Genomic DNA, 11,714 nt, shown 5'->3' with positions numbered 1-11,714 from the left:
CACTGGGACCAATGGTCAGAAGGACGCAGGTCGCCATGAGACGTACCTGCCTGCTGTGGCTACTAGCAGCGCCTCCTGCAGGCCACCCACCTGCCACCCTCGGCATGGCCTGGAGCTCTTGCCCTGCAGCCAGCTTCCCAGTGGGCAGAAGGCACCCAAAGTTCTGGGGGCGGCCACCAACTTTGCGCAGCAGCCACCAGTGCCTTTGCACACCTCCTGGCTCCGGGCTGAACGCGCAGCCAGAGCCGCGCCCTCCATGCCACAAGCAGCCCAGACAGGGGTAGAGGGCGGCCCCAGCAGCGCGGCTATCCTGCTGGGGACCAGCCTCCACGGATACCTCAGTGGGATCTGGCAAGGCAGAAGACCATGGTAGACAGTGCGTGCCTGGCCAGCGGGGTCTGTACCAGTGTCTAGGGCCTCAGGTCAGTAGGCAACACAGCCAGCAGTGCACCGGCCATCCCACCAAGGAGAGCACTGGACATTGCACCTCTTTCAAGAATTTTAAAGTTCTTCTAGAAGAGATGATTGACATAATAGAAGCAGATGGAGATACAAGGAAGCCAAATGATCATGAATCATTGAAAGAGAACAGTGGGGAGTTGACAAGACTCCACAATGGGCAGGAGGAGTGGTAAGATGCTGTCATTGAATTGTACAGTGCATTTATTATGTATTGACCCATTAGTAAATTCACTATCCCACGTTGATTAGCAGGACTTCAGCTGGAGAAGCCAAGGGTCTGCTTCTCATGCACTACTGATCCATGCCTTTACCTTTCTTTGTCCACCATAGATCATGTCCCAAGCAACTCTATCTCTGGGTGTTTTTCAATCACCTCCAACCACTCCAGCCCTGTGTCCATACACTGCTGCCTGAGAAATCTGCAACCAGACCCATGTACTGACACTTACTCTATGTTCTTGTAGAACATCCTGTGGATCTCCCTGAAGAACTTCCAAATCATAGGCGTAGATTCCCAAAACTACCTTCTGATTGCACAGAACCCAGGGAAGGCCTGACAACATGGAAGTCAGGGCAAGAAGATGTTGTTCACTCAGCATGGACTCAGAGGTAGGAGCAATGGCAAAGGCACCCAGTAGCCACACAGTGTTTATGTTTCTGCTTTGTATGGTTGGATCCTAGAGAGCATCTTTGTCTTCAGAAATTAATGGGATGACCACTAGACAGTCACACACTGAAGGTAGAACACTAAGGGATCAGGTCTCTATAACAGCTGGAGGACACTGCTGCTTTTGAACCTGGGGAAGGAGTTTTGAATTCAAAAATATGTCTGAATGCAGGTCTCTTTATATTTTTCATATCTTAATGACCTTGTGTCATGAGATCTGATTCCATGGCCTTTGAGTGTGCTGTGTTTGTAACCACCTTTTCTAGCCCTACATGAAAAGTTGACCTTTTGCAGGAGATGAGCTCATTCTCCCCTTGTCACCCAAACATCTAGTCTTGGGCTCTGATTGGTGATGACCTCTTGGTCAACAAGCCCAGAATATCTTATTTGGAATTATATTTACTTCTGCCTAGACTCTTTCTGCTCTGCAACAAATTACCTGGGGATGGTCATCTAAGAGGAAGAGAAATTCCTTTTTCACAGCCCTGGAGACCATGGAGTCCCAGATCCAGGTGCTGAGCATTGGACTGCCGAGGGCATTCTTGCTGTGTCTGCACATGGCAGAAGGCAGGAGGACAGGCCACGGGTTGGGGGGTGGAATTCTCACAGGCACAACCTGCAGCCAGGAGACAAAGTTCTTCTGTCATCTGCCAGGTGGAGGGAGAGCAGTGCACCCACTCTCTGCAGGTTCAGGATGTGCAGCAGCATCACCTTCTCTTCCTCACTGTCAACATCAGGGCATAGTGAGGACTGGATAGTTCAGGAGTGTTTTGTCTGGGATGAGTATGTGCCCCACCATTGTGGGGAGATGAGGGGAGAATAAAAACCTCCTGCACCAGAATCCGGTTTTACAGGAAGAAGGAGATGAAAGGATACTAAGAGGAAGAGGGGAAGTGTGGGATTCAGGGGGTGGATGCAGAGTAAGACAAATAGGTGCCCATGTTCTAAAGTGCTTGGCTCATTTTTTTGGGAGTTGACATAAGAAGAAACCGGACACACTGAGGGGAGCTCTGCAGAGGCTGCTACTGTGTGAGCTCACAAGTGGAGACAAGAGGATGGGACAATCCACGTATTTCATTTAAGCAGCCCCAGAATACTCTCCCATGAAATCCATCACCACTCCATAGCTGCTCCTCCTGCTGCCAGGCTGAGGCTCCATGTCTCCTTTATCCAGATGCAGAGGCTGCAGGTGCTGCTGGCACCAGGGTGTGTGACTCAGGGCGGGGGGGCTGCCCACTGTGTCCCTGATGGAGATGCCACTGGAGAGGTTCAGTCTCTTACTCTGCAGGGACTGACAACCACTCCTCCTGTCCAACTCCCAACTCATCAGGGCCATGGTCAGTGACTGGGAAAAGCTGGCCTTCAGAGTCTCCCAGGCTGCTGATGCAGGCAGGACCACCCACTGCACCCAGATTTGCAGTGCTGTGGGCGAGCAGTCCTGGCCTCAAGCAGGGGCACTGTGGCTTCAAGGATGGATGGGGCACATCCCAGTCCTGGAATCCCACAGCTGCTGAGAATTCCCTTATGACCTGGGTGACACCCTGTCACCATTTCTCAATCTGAGGACTGATGGAGTTGCTGTTTATAGATATGTAATATATCACTATTTGCACATATGCCACATTCAATCAAATCCAATACCTATTCAGTTAAATGCAGTGCTCACATGGAAAGGTTAAAGGAACAGGATTGTATGTTACTTACCTTCCTTTTTCCCCCTTTTGTGACTGAAAATCAAATAATATATAGTCAGGGTTTTTTTTGTTTTTGTTTTTCTAATTTGTTCTAATTAGTTATACTTGAGAATAGAATGCATTTTGACACATCATACATAAATGAAGTATAACTCCTCATTCTTCTGGTTGTATATGAAGCAGAATCACACTGGTCATGTAATCATATATGCCCATGGGGTAAAAATGTCTGATTCATTCTATTATACTTCCTATGCCCATACCCCCTTCCCTCCATTCACTCTCCTCTCTCTAATCCAAAGTTGTGAATTAACATCTGCATATCAGAGAAGACACTGGGCCTTTTATTTTTGGGGGATTGTCTTATGTTGCTTAGCATCATATTCTCCAGCTCCTTCCGTTTTCCAGAAAAAGCCATAATTTCCCTCATCTTTAAGGTTGAGTAATATTCCATCGTGTATATATACCACTTATATTTATCCATTCATCTGTTGAAGGGCACCTAGGTTCATTCCACAGTTTAGCTATTGTGAATTGATAAACTTCAATGTGGCTGCATTACTGTATTATACTGATTTTAAGTGCTTTGAGTATAAACCTAGGAGTAGGATAACTGGGTCAAATGGTGGCTCCATTCCAAGTTTTCTGAGGAATATCCATACTGTTTTCCAATGTGGTTGCACTGATTTGCAGTCCCACCAGCAATGTATGAGTGTACATTTTTCCCACATCCTCACCAATATTTACTATTGCTTGTATTCTTGCTAATTGCCATTCTGACTGGAGTGAGATGAAATCTTAGAGTAGTTGTGATTTGCATTTCTCTAATTGCTAGAGATGTTAATCATTTTTTCCTATGTTTGTTGACTGATTGTATTTCTTCTTAGTGAAGTTTCTGTACTGTTCCTTAGCCCATTTATTAATTGAGTTATTTGTTTGTTTTTGGTGTTAGGTTTTTTGAGTTCTTTATATATTCTGGAATTTAATGCTCTATCTGAGGTGCATGTGGTAAAGGTTTCTCCTATTCTGTAGGCTCCCTCTTCATGTTATTGTTTCTTTTACTAAGGAAAAGGTTTAGTTTGAATCCATGCCATTTATTGACTCTTTATTGTACTTCTTGCACTTTAGGGTCTTGTTAATGAAGTCATTTCCTCAGCCAATATGAGACTACTTGTTTTTCTATTGGGCTCAGGGTCTCTGTTCTGGTGCTTAAATCTTCATCCACTTTGAGTTGAGTTTCAAGCAGGGTGAGAGATAAGGGTTTAATTTCATTTTTTACTCATGGATTTTCAGTATGCCCAGCACCATTTGTTGAAGAGGCTATCTTTTTTCCAATGAATGTCATGTGTATGAAGTAAGATTCCTTCCTATACAAGATCTAGCCAATGCAAATGCAGGTCAATTTGCAGAAGAATTTAAGAGGTTTGGGGTTACACTAAGAGTAAGAGTATGTGAATCCACTCTAGACACTCCTCTTGTGGAGAAAGAAGGCATAACATATGCTTAATTGGCATTTTTATGATTTTGCACCACCTTCTAAACAGATTGTTTTGACCTGTTAAGTCTTTGAAAAATTAACTTTCATGCAGCACCTGGATATTTCATTGCTGTCTGTGGCTCTGGGGGACTTTGGAGGCTCTAGTGCTGGTTGTTCTAGCATTAATTGAAGGGGCACTGCAGTGTGAAGATGCAGCCCAAAGCAGTGTGGGGCTTTTAACAGCGAACAACTCTTGTATTTAGAGAAGCATCATTCAAAAATACAGCTGCATGTCAAAGACTCCAGTGGGCACAGGAACAACTGCTACATTCAGTAAGTCGTGGTACCTGATGCTACTGCCTTGGAAGTTGTACTTGAGATGGGACCTAATTGGGTATATTTATTAGCCAACATGTTGCTGTGGTGATTCAGTCTGAAGGAGCTTTAGTACAAGTATTAAAAAGCAGTTTCACCAGGCCACAGGATGGACAGAATTACAGCATCTATATTTTGGTGATGATAAAACTACTTAGACACTGAGCAAAAACTACTTGCTCTTTGTCAATTAAAATGTGTTATGCTTTGGTGTGAGTTGTCCCCCAAAGCTCATGGGAGACAATGCAGGAATGCTCACAGTGAAGTGATTAGATTATGGGTGCTGTGACCTAACAGTGTGCTAATCCTGATGGCTTTGAGAGGATGATTTTAGAGGACTAAGGTACTTAGTGGTAACTGCCAGCAGGTGATGTGAGTCAGCAGGAAGGAGGTCCCTGGGAGCATGCCCTTATGGGTTATAGTTTTTCTCCAGGAGCTTGCTCTGTCTCTCTGCACTCCTGCTGTCATGGGACAGGGTAGCTTTCCTCTGTCGTGCGTGTTGTCCATGACATTCTGCCTCTACTCTGGCCCAGAACAATGGTGCCAACTGACCATGGACAGAAACCTCTGATATTGTGAAAATATGTTTTCCTCCTCTAAGATGTTCTTGTTAGGTATTTTGGTAACAGTGACAAAAATGTGACTACCACAGAAAAAATTCCATATCATTTTTTACAGAAGACAAAACAATACCCTTTTATTTTTAAAATTCTAGTTAAATAGTTTTCCATATGACATTATATTTCTCAAAAATTAATGTAAGCCAACCTGTGGGGTAGTCCAGTATACAGACTTCATCAGAGAGTTTACAGATGCTTAGAATATCTACAAATGCTCTTCATTATGTAGTAAAGTTCTGTTATTATTTTTCCAGCACTTATTCCACAGTAAAGGAAAGAACATATATGGTGTTCTTGTCTAAAACTTCATAACAAATGGGAAAAGGCAATTTATTCTGAAAGAAGATTTTCTTGAAATAGCTTCCTTAAACAATTGGGAATACAGAAAGGAGATGTAAATGTAAAAGAAGCATAAGAAGGTCTAAGTTCACATTTTTCTTTTAAATTATTTTAAGTACCATTATGTTGAAATATTTACATTCATTATAAAAATGCTTTTCAATCTTATGTAAATGACTTAACTCTGATTGTTGCTATGCAAATTGAACTTTCTTTTAAAAAGTATTGTATACATGGAAGAATATCTTGTTTACTAACCTGTGTACAAATTCCAATTGACCTCAGATCAGTCAGGCAAGATGAACTTTTTTAAATTTTTTATTTATATATGACAGTGGAATGTGGTACAGCACAATTTTTCAAATCTCTGGTTGTATACAAAGTACATTCACACCAATTTGTGTCTTCATACCTGCAATTTGGATAATAATGATCATCACATTCCAGCATCATTAATTACCCCCATACTCCCTCCCTTCCTCTCCCACCCCTCTGCCCTATCTAGAGTTCGCCTATTCCTCCCATGCTCCCCCACTCCCATCCCACTATGAATCAGCCTCCTTATATCAAAGAAAACATTCCGCATTTTGCTTCTTGCAAAATACTCTTCTTCCATGATAGTCTGTTTCACCTCATGACCAGAGCCATGGAGCTGGCTTCCCATAGACTGAGACCTCTGAAACACAAAATTTCTGCATTACCTTGGGTCAGAGCAGAGCAGACAGCCTAACATAGACAAGGAGATCTCTGAGAAATGTGGTCCTCGGCAACAGCAAGAATACTGCATTCCATCATTTCAGAAATAGATGTGTGTGTGTGTGTATACACACACACATATACATATGTTAGAATAAATTATATATATGTTAGAATTATATATGTTAGAAATATATATATATATATATATATATGAAATAGAAGAGGACCAGGAGGAGGAGCAAAGTGAGGACCAGTGGAAGGTGGAACAGATGGATGAGGAGGAAGAAGGGGAGGAGAGTCAAGGCACCTGGAGGCTGAGGATCCATTCTGCAGGGGGTAGGCTTGGAGGGGTGGGGGACCTGGATATGGGGTGTGGGAAAGTGAAAAATGGGAGGTGCCACAGTGATTCTCAGGTGAGGAGGGATATGAAACTATGTAGGGTAACTCCCTCATTGGGACTGGGCCTCATGGGAGATCAGGGTTAGTGGGATGAAGCAGGAGAAAAGAAGAAGGGATTCCCCACTCATCATTACTTAGCGAGAGGGAAGGAGGATGGACAGAGAGGTTTAGGTGTCCAGCAGGCTTAGTTGCCACTTATTGCTGGCTGGATATCTGGGATGTGGGAGGTGTCTGGTTTGGGGTCCATTAGTCATCTCATCATGGTCCCCAGGTGGGGCACATGAATAGACAGGCAGTGTGGTGGTAGAGGCATCCACAGTTTCTATCCTCACTTCCAAGGCCTCCATCTTATTCTTCAACAACTTCTTTGCACCTAGAACCTCTGTGAGCAGGGTTCCTGTGTTTTCTCCAGACACTAGAGGGGCCTCTTAGCAGGTGGCAGCAGACCATCTTAATGGCAGGGCTGCTACAGTGGCAGGGCCATAGACATTGTCTTCTTTCTTATTTTGGGGCCTGCAGGTAGAAGCTCTGGCTTGAAGACGGCTCTCTGATGGACCACAGAAATTGTTTTTTCCATGCACCACATTGGTTGCGCCCTGGGAGCCTGGAGAGCTGGGCAGATGGTGTTTCTCCAGCCTTTCTTTGGCCCACTTCTCTGGAAGTGAGGAGCAGCTGGGGGTCTGGCTCTGGCAGCACTGCTGCCTCTGCATCAGCCTGAGCCATGGGCAGCCCTCTTGCAGCAGGTCTGTGGGAGCTGCAGATAACAGGTCCCCCACAGAGAAGATTTTGGGAATGTCCTGGGCCTTCTCTTGAAATGTGTTTCCTTCTCCAGACTCAGGAGTGGATTTCATAGAACTGAGGTCTCCCTGGGTCTTCAGAGGCTCTACTGATGATTCTTCCTCTGTTCTCAAGGCATGCAGTTCCAGAACCTCATGACTGTTTCTTTGGGAATCTCCTCCTCTTCCTGGTGGACCACTAATTCTTCATGCTGCTCTTTGATTGTCAGCTCCATTTTCTCTGAATGAGGAATACGGTGTTGAGTAGGTGTCATGTTCTGCACAGCCCAGTGGACTTGCTCTACTCTTGAAAGCAGGAATACTGGTCTGCAGTGAGGAGGAGGGACCCTTACTGTTCTGGATGGTCTGAACATCTATAAGTTGGTGTAAGACAGCACTGTTTTTATCAGGGAGGCACCAGGAGACCAGGGGCAGGATCTCCTGAGAGGAGGGCAGCACCTGTAGGAGAAGGCCTCTGAGGCAGCTGATCCAGGCCTGGGAGGATGGAGATCCTGGCAGAAGTGCCTGGAGGCTGTTTTGATGGCAACTGCTGGAGCAGCTCGGTGATCCTGGTACGGAATGGAAGCCTTATGGGTCAGGCATGCCTGATGGTCCAAAAGGGACAGGTGGCTTGGCCTGCAACCACACTTGCTCAGAAATTGACCATTCAGATCAGCTGGGGAGGGCCAACTTGACACCAGTGAGAAGACCAAAGGAGCTTGGTTGGGACACCTGTTCCTCTGGAGACCAAAGGAGCACTGTTGAGTTCACCTATTGTGACTTCTGGATGGAATGCATGACAGAGAAAGGGCTTGGGACTAATCCCTGTTGGTCAGAGGAAGGCCCCCAGACAGGGAGTAAGGCCCAATGTCCACTGCTAGTCTGAGTGTAGAGCTCCTCGTGACTCTGCAATGCTTCTTCTCCCACCAAGTGATTCTCATCTCTTCAGAGTGCTATTCTGGGGCTGCTTTCCTATTGGTTATTTGACATTCATACCACGTGACTCCAAATGATACCTGTTTGGATTCTGCTTGACATGAGGAGGTCATCTAGATTTATCAATTACCCAATCAAAACTGCCACCAGTTACCCCTGAACAGCTCTACTCATGTTTACTCAATCATTTCCAGCATAGTACACTTTTAGAAAATGATTAGAATGGTGTGTGAAAGGAACTCAGGAGCCAGTAATGGTGCCTGCCTCTTTGATGTTAGCCTCTGAGGACCATGGAGGGGGCAAGTTTTGTGTGGCCGAGTGAGCATGGACAGTTTGATTGGAAAAAAGTACAAATATATATATATATATATATATATATATAGTTGGACACACACACACTCACACATACACACATATCTATTTCTGAAATGATGGGATGCTTTATTCTTGCTGTTTACTAGGACCACATTTCTCAGAGATCTCCTTGTCTATGTTAGGCTGCTCTGCTCTGACCCAAGGTAATGCAGAAATTTTGTGTTTCAGAGGTCTCAGTCTATGGGAAGAGACAGACACTCATGGAAGAAGGGTATTTGTAGGAAGCCTCTAAACTCATGGCTTGTATGAGGCAGAAAGAAAGGAGGACTAAGTGACAAAATATAATCTCCAAGGACATGCCCGCAGTGACCTCCTTCTTCCAGACATGCACCTTCTCCATTTACCACCCAATGCAGCACTTCTACCAAATTATGAATCCACCCAATGGATTTATTCATAGATTATGGCACCCATATCATAATGTACTAATTTCAACCTCTGATCATTCCCATATTATCTCACTTCAGCTTTTGAGGTACACTGAACTCCAAAATTTTATATGCCACCCATGATCCCCCAAAGCTATTAACATCTCACCCTGGAAAATGTTTGCAGTATATTTCCAGTAGATGCCCAAATATAAATAGTTTCAGCATTGCCCCAAACTGCAAGTTCAGAGTCTCTTCTGGGACTCAAATTAAACTCTTGGTTTTCAGAACTTGTAGGAATAAAAATCAACTCATGTATAACCAATGAACAGTGGCACAGAGTATGTATTTCCATTCCAAAGGGAGAAATAAGCACACAGAAAGTAAAGCTGGCTATGATCAAAACCAAAATGCAGCTGCCTAACAACTCCTCTTTCCCCATGCTCAGCATCTGGGTACATGTTGTGGACAGTGGGCTCCAAAGGACTTGGGCAGCCTTGACCCATGTCCTCTCACATAGGCAAACTGTATCCTTAGCCAGCAATCTCCTGACATATAGTCCACATTGCCAGCATCTCTTAGTCCCAGGGGTCATTACTGAAGCTTCAACTTCTTCTCCAACAGCACACACGTCCCTCTTAGGGCCTACTTACATGAATTCTCACTTTGTTACACTTTTACCTTCCAGGCCAACCTTTGCAATCTTGTAGAAGCCTTTATGACCATCTAACTCCAGGATCCGCATGCTTGTAGCCAGTGTCTGCCAACATCTCAAGCAGTAGCCAAGCCTCTGAGGACCATGGAGGGGGCAAGTTTTGTGTGGCCGAGTGAGCATGGACAACAAACTTCCTAGCAGTTTCTCTTCTCTGTGGAATTTGTATTTTCATATCTTGTGAACATGATTTGTGAATCTGGCCAATTCCTGAAATGACCTTAAGCTACTTCTCTACTGTGTCTGTGTAATTTCTTTAGAATCTCTTTGGTGACTGTAATGCGTTAACAACCACAATTCCTGAGTCCCAGAATTACTCCCCCTTTTCTGACCAAAATGCAAGCTTACACTCTTCCTTGTGCTCCACATTCTCCCAGTAAACATGAATAAAAGCTGCTAGCAAAAATCCACATCACTGCTTGAATTCTGTGCTTCCTTGACATTTCCTCCATCAGATTTGAGAATATCACCTCTAAGTTTAGCCACAGGAATGTGAAAGGACATATGCATAAAGTAGACAATATCTTTGCCAGAATGTAACATAAATGTCTCCTAGTCCCTTTTCCAGCAGAGTCCTTCTTCTGTGCAAACTCATGAGCACAGTGTTTCCTAGCAACAATCCTATCAGCATTTTGTTCTTTAGAGCTTCCACCAGAATTACTTGATAAGATTCACTTACAATGTTCAAAGATTTTGTAGCTTACATCTCTAAACTATTCAAAGTATCTATCCCAATTACCAAAGTCTCCACAAGTTCCTGAACCAAATATTCAGGCAAGTCACTGCAAACAACTCACATGTTGATACCTATTTCTATTCTAGTTGGCTTTTTTTGTCTGTATGAAAGAGATGCCTAGAATAATTAGAGGAGGAAAAATTTATCTTTCTTAGATTCAGAGGTAGACCATTAGTCAGCTGTGTTCCTAACTCTGGGCCCAAGATGAGGCCGAACATCATGTCAGAAGAGTGTTGTTTAAGAAAGCAGCTCAGGCATGGCCACTTGGAAGCACAGAGACAGCAACTCACCGGGCACAAAATGGAAACCTCCAGGCATGTTCACATGGAACTACTTCTTCCAGCCAATACCTACCTGCTTACGCTTATCTCTTGTTTAATCCTATGCATGCATTAAAGCTCCTATAACTCTGTATTTTCACCTCAAAGCTTTCTTGCATTGTCTCACACAGGAGCTTCTGGGGGACACCTCATATTGAAAACTGTAACACTTTATAGTGTCCTGTTCAAATATGATTTGTCCTGTGATGCAGAAAGTCCATTGAAACCATGCTGAGAGCAATGAGAATGGTCCCTTGAGTGAAACTATAGGAGGCCAGACTAATGGAAAGATTTTGAATAAAATGTGTCCTTTCACAAGTGATGGTTTGTTTTGGCTTTTTGCTGGAATCTTGTGTCACTCTATATCCAAAAGCAAAGAGAGTTCAGCATCCCTGTGTTTGCCAACTAAGATAAATGGAAAAGACAAAGTTCTGACCTTGGCACTCATATGGGTTATTTCCACTATGGACCAGTACAGGGACATGCTCCATGGGGCCCTACTGCATGGTGTCTGTTGTCCCTGCTGCATGCTGCATCACTGATACCCCCTTACAGCTCTGATCTCTACTGGGACTGCACTGCAGTGACCTACATATTCTGCCCTCAGGGAGTATAAATGAGAGAAGGCAGGATGAGGACCTTAAACTATACTACAGAGCAATAGTGACCCAAACAGCATGGCATTGGCATCAAAATTGCCTCATAGACCAATGGTACAGAATAGAGGGCACAGGGAGTAACCCACATAATTACAGTTAT

The 11,714-nt window shown here is 44.2% G+C and overlaps 1 long non-coding RNA gene across 1 annotated transcript; it reads left to right on the top strand.

Moving 5' to 3' along the window:
* The first annotated feature begins 933 nt into the window (after window positions 1-933).
* Window positions 934-11,277, top strand: LOC125613781. Its single transcript, XR_007344359.1, has 2 exons — window positions 934-1,071; window positions 9,876-11,277. It is a non-coding gene; the product is annotated as an uncharacterized LOC125613781 (long non-coding RNA).
* Window positions 11,278-11,714: the final 437 nt, after the last annotated feature.

The sequence above is a fragment of the Marmota marmota genome, unplaced genomic scaffold, assembly GCF_001458135.2.
Source record: "Marmota marmota marmota unplaced genomic scaffold, marMar, whole genome shotgun sequence".
NCBI classification, from domain to species: domain Eukaryota; kingdom Metazoa; phylum Chordata; class Mammalia; order Rodentia; family Sciuridae; genus Marmota; species Marmota marmota.
Note: the sequence above shows the minus strand (reverse complement) of the source record. Positions and strands in the feature narration are given on the sequence as shown.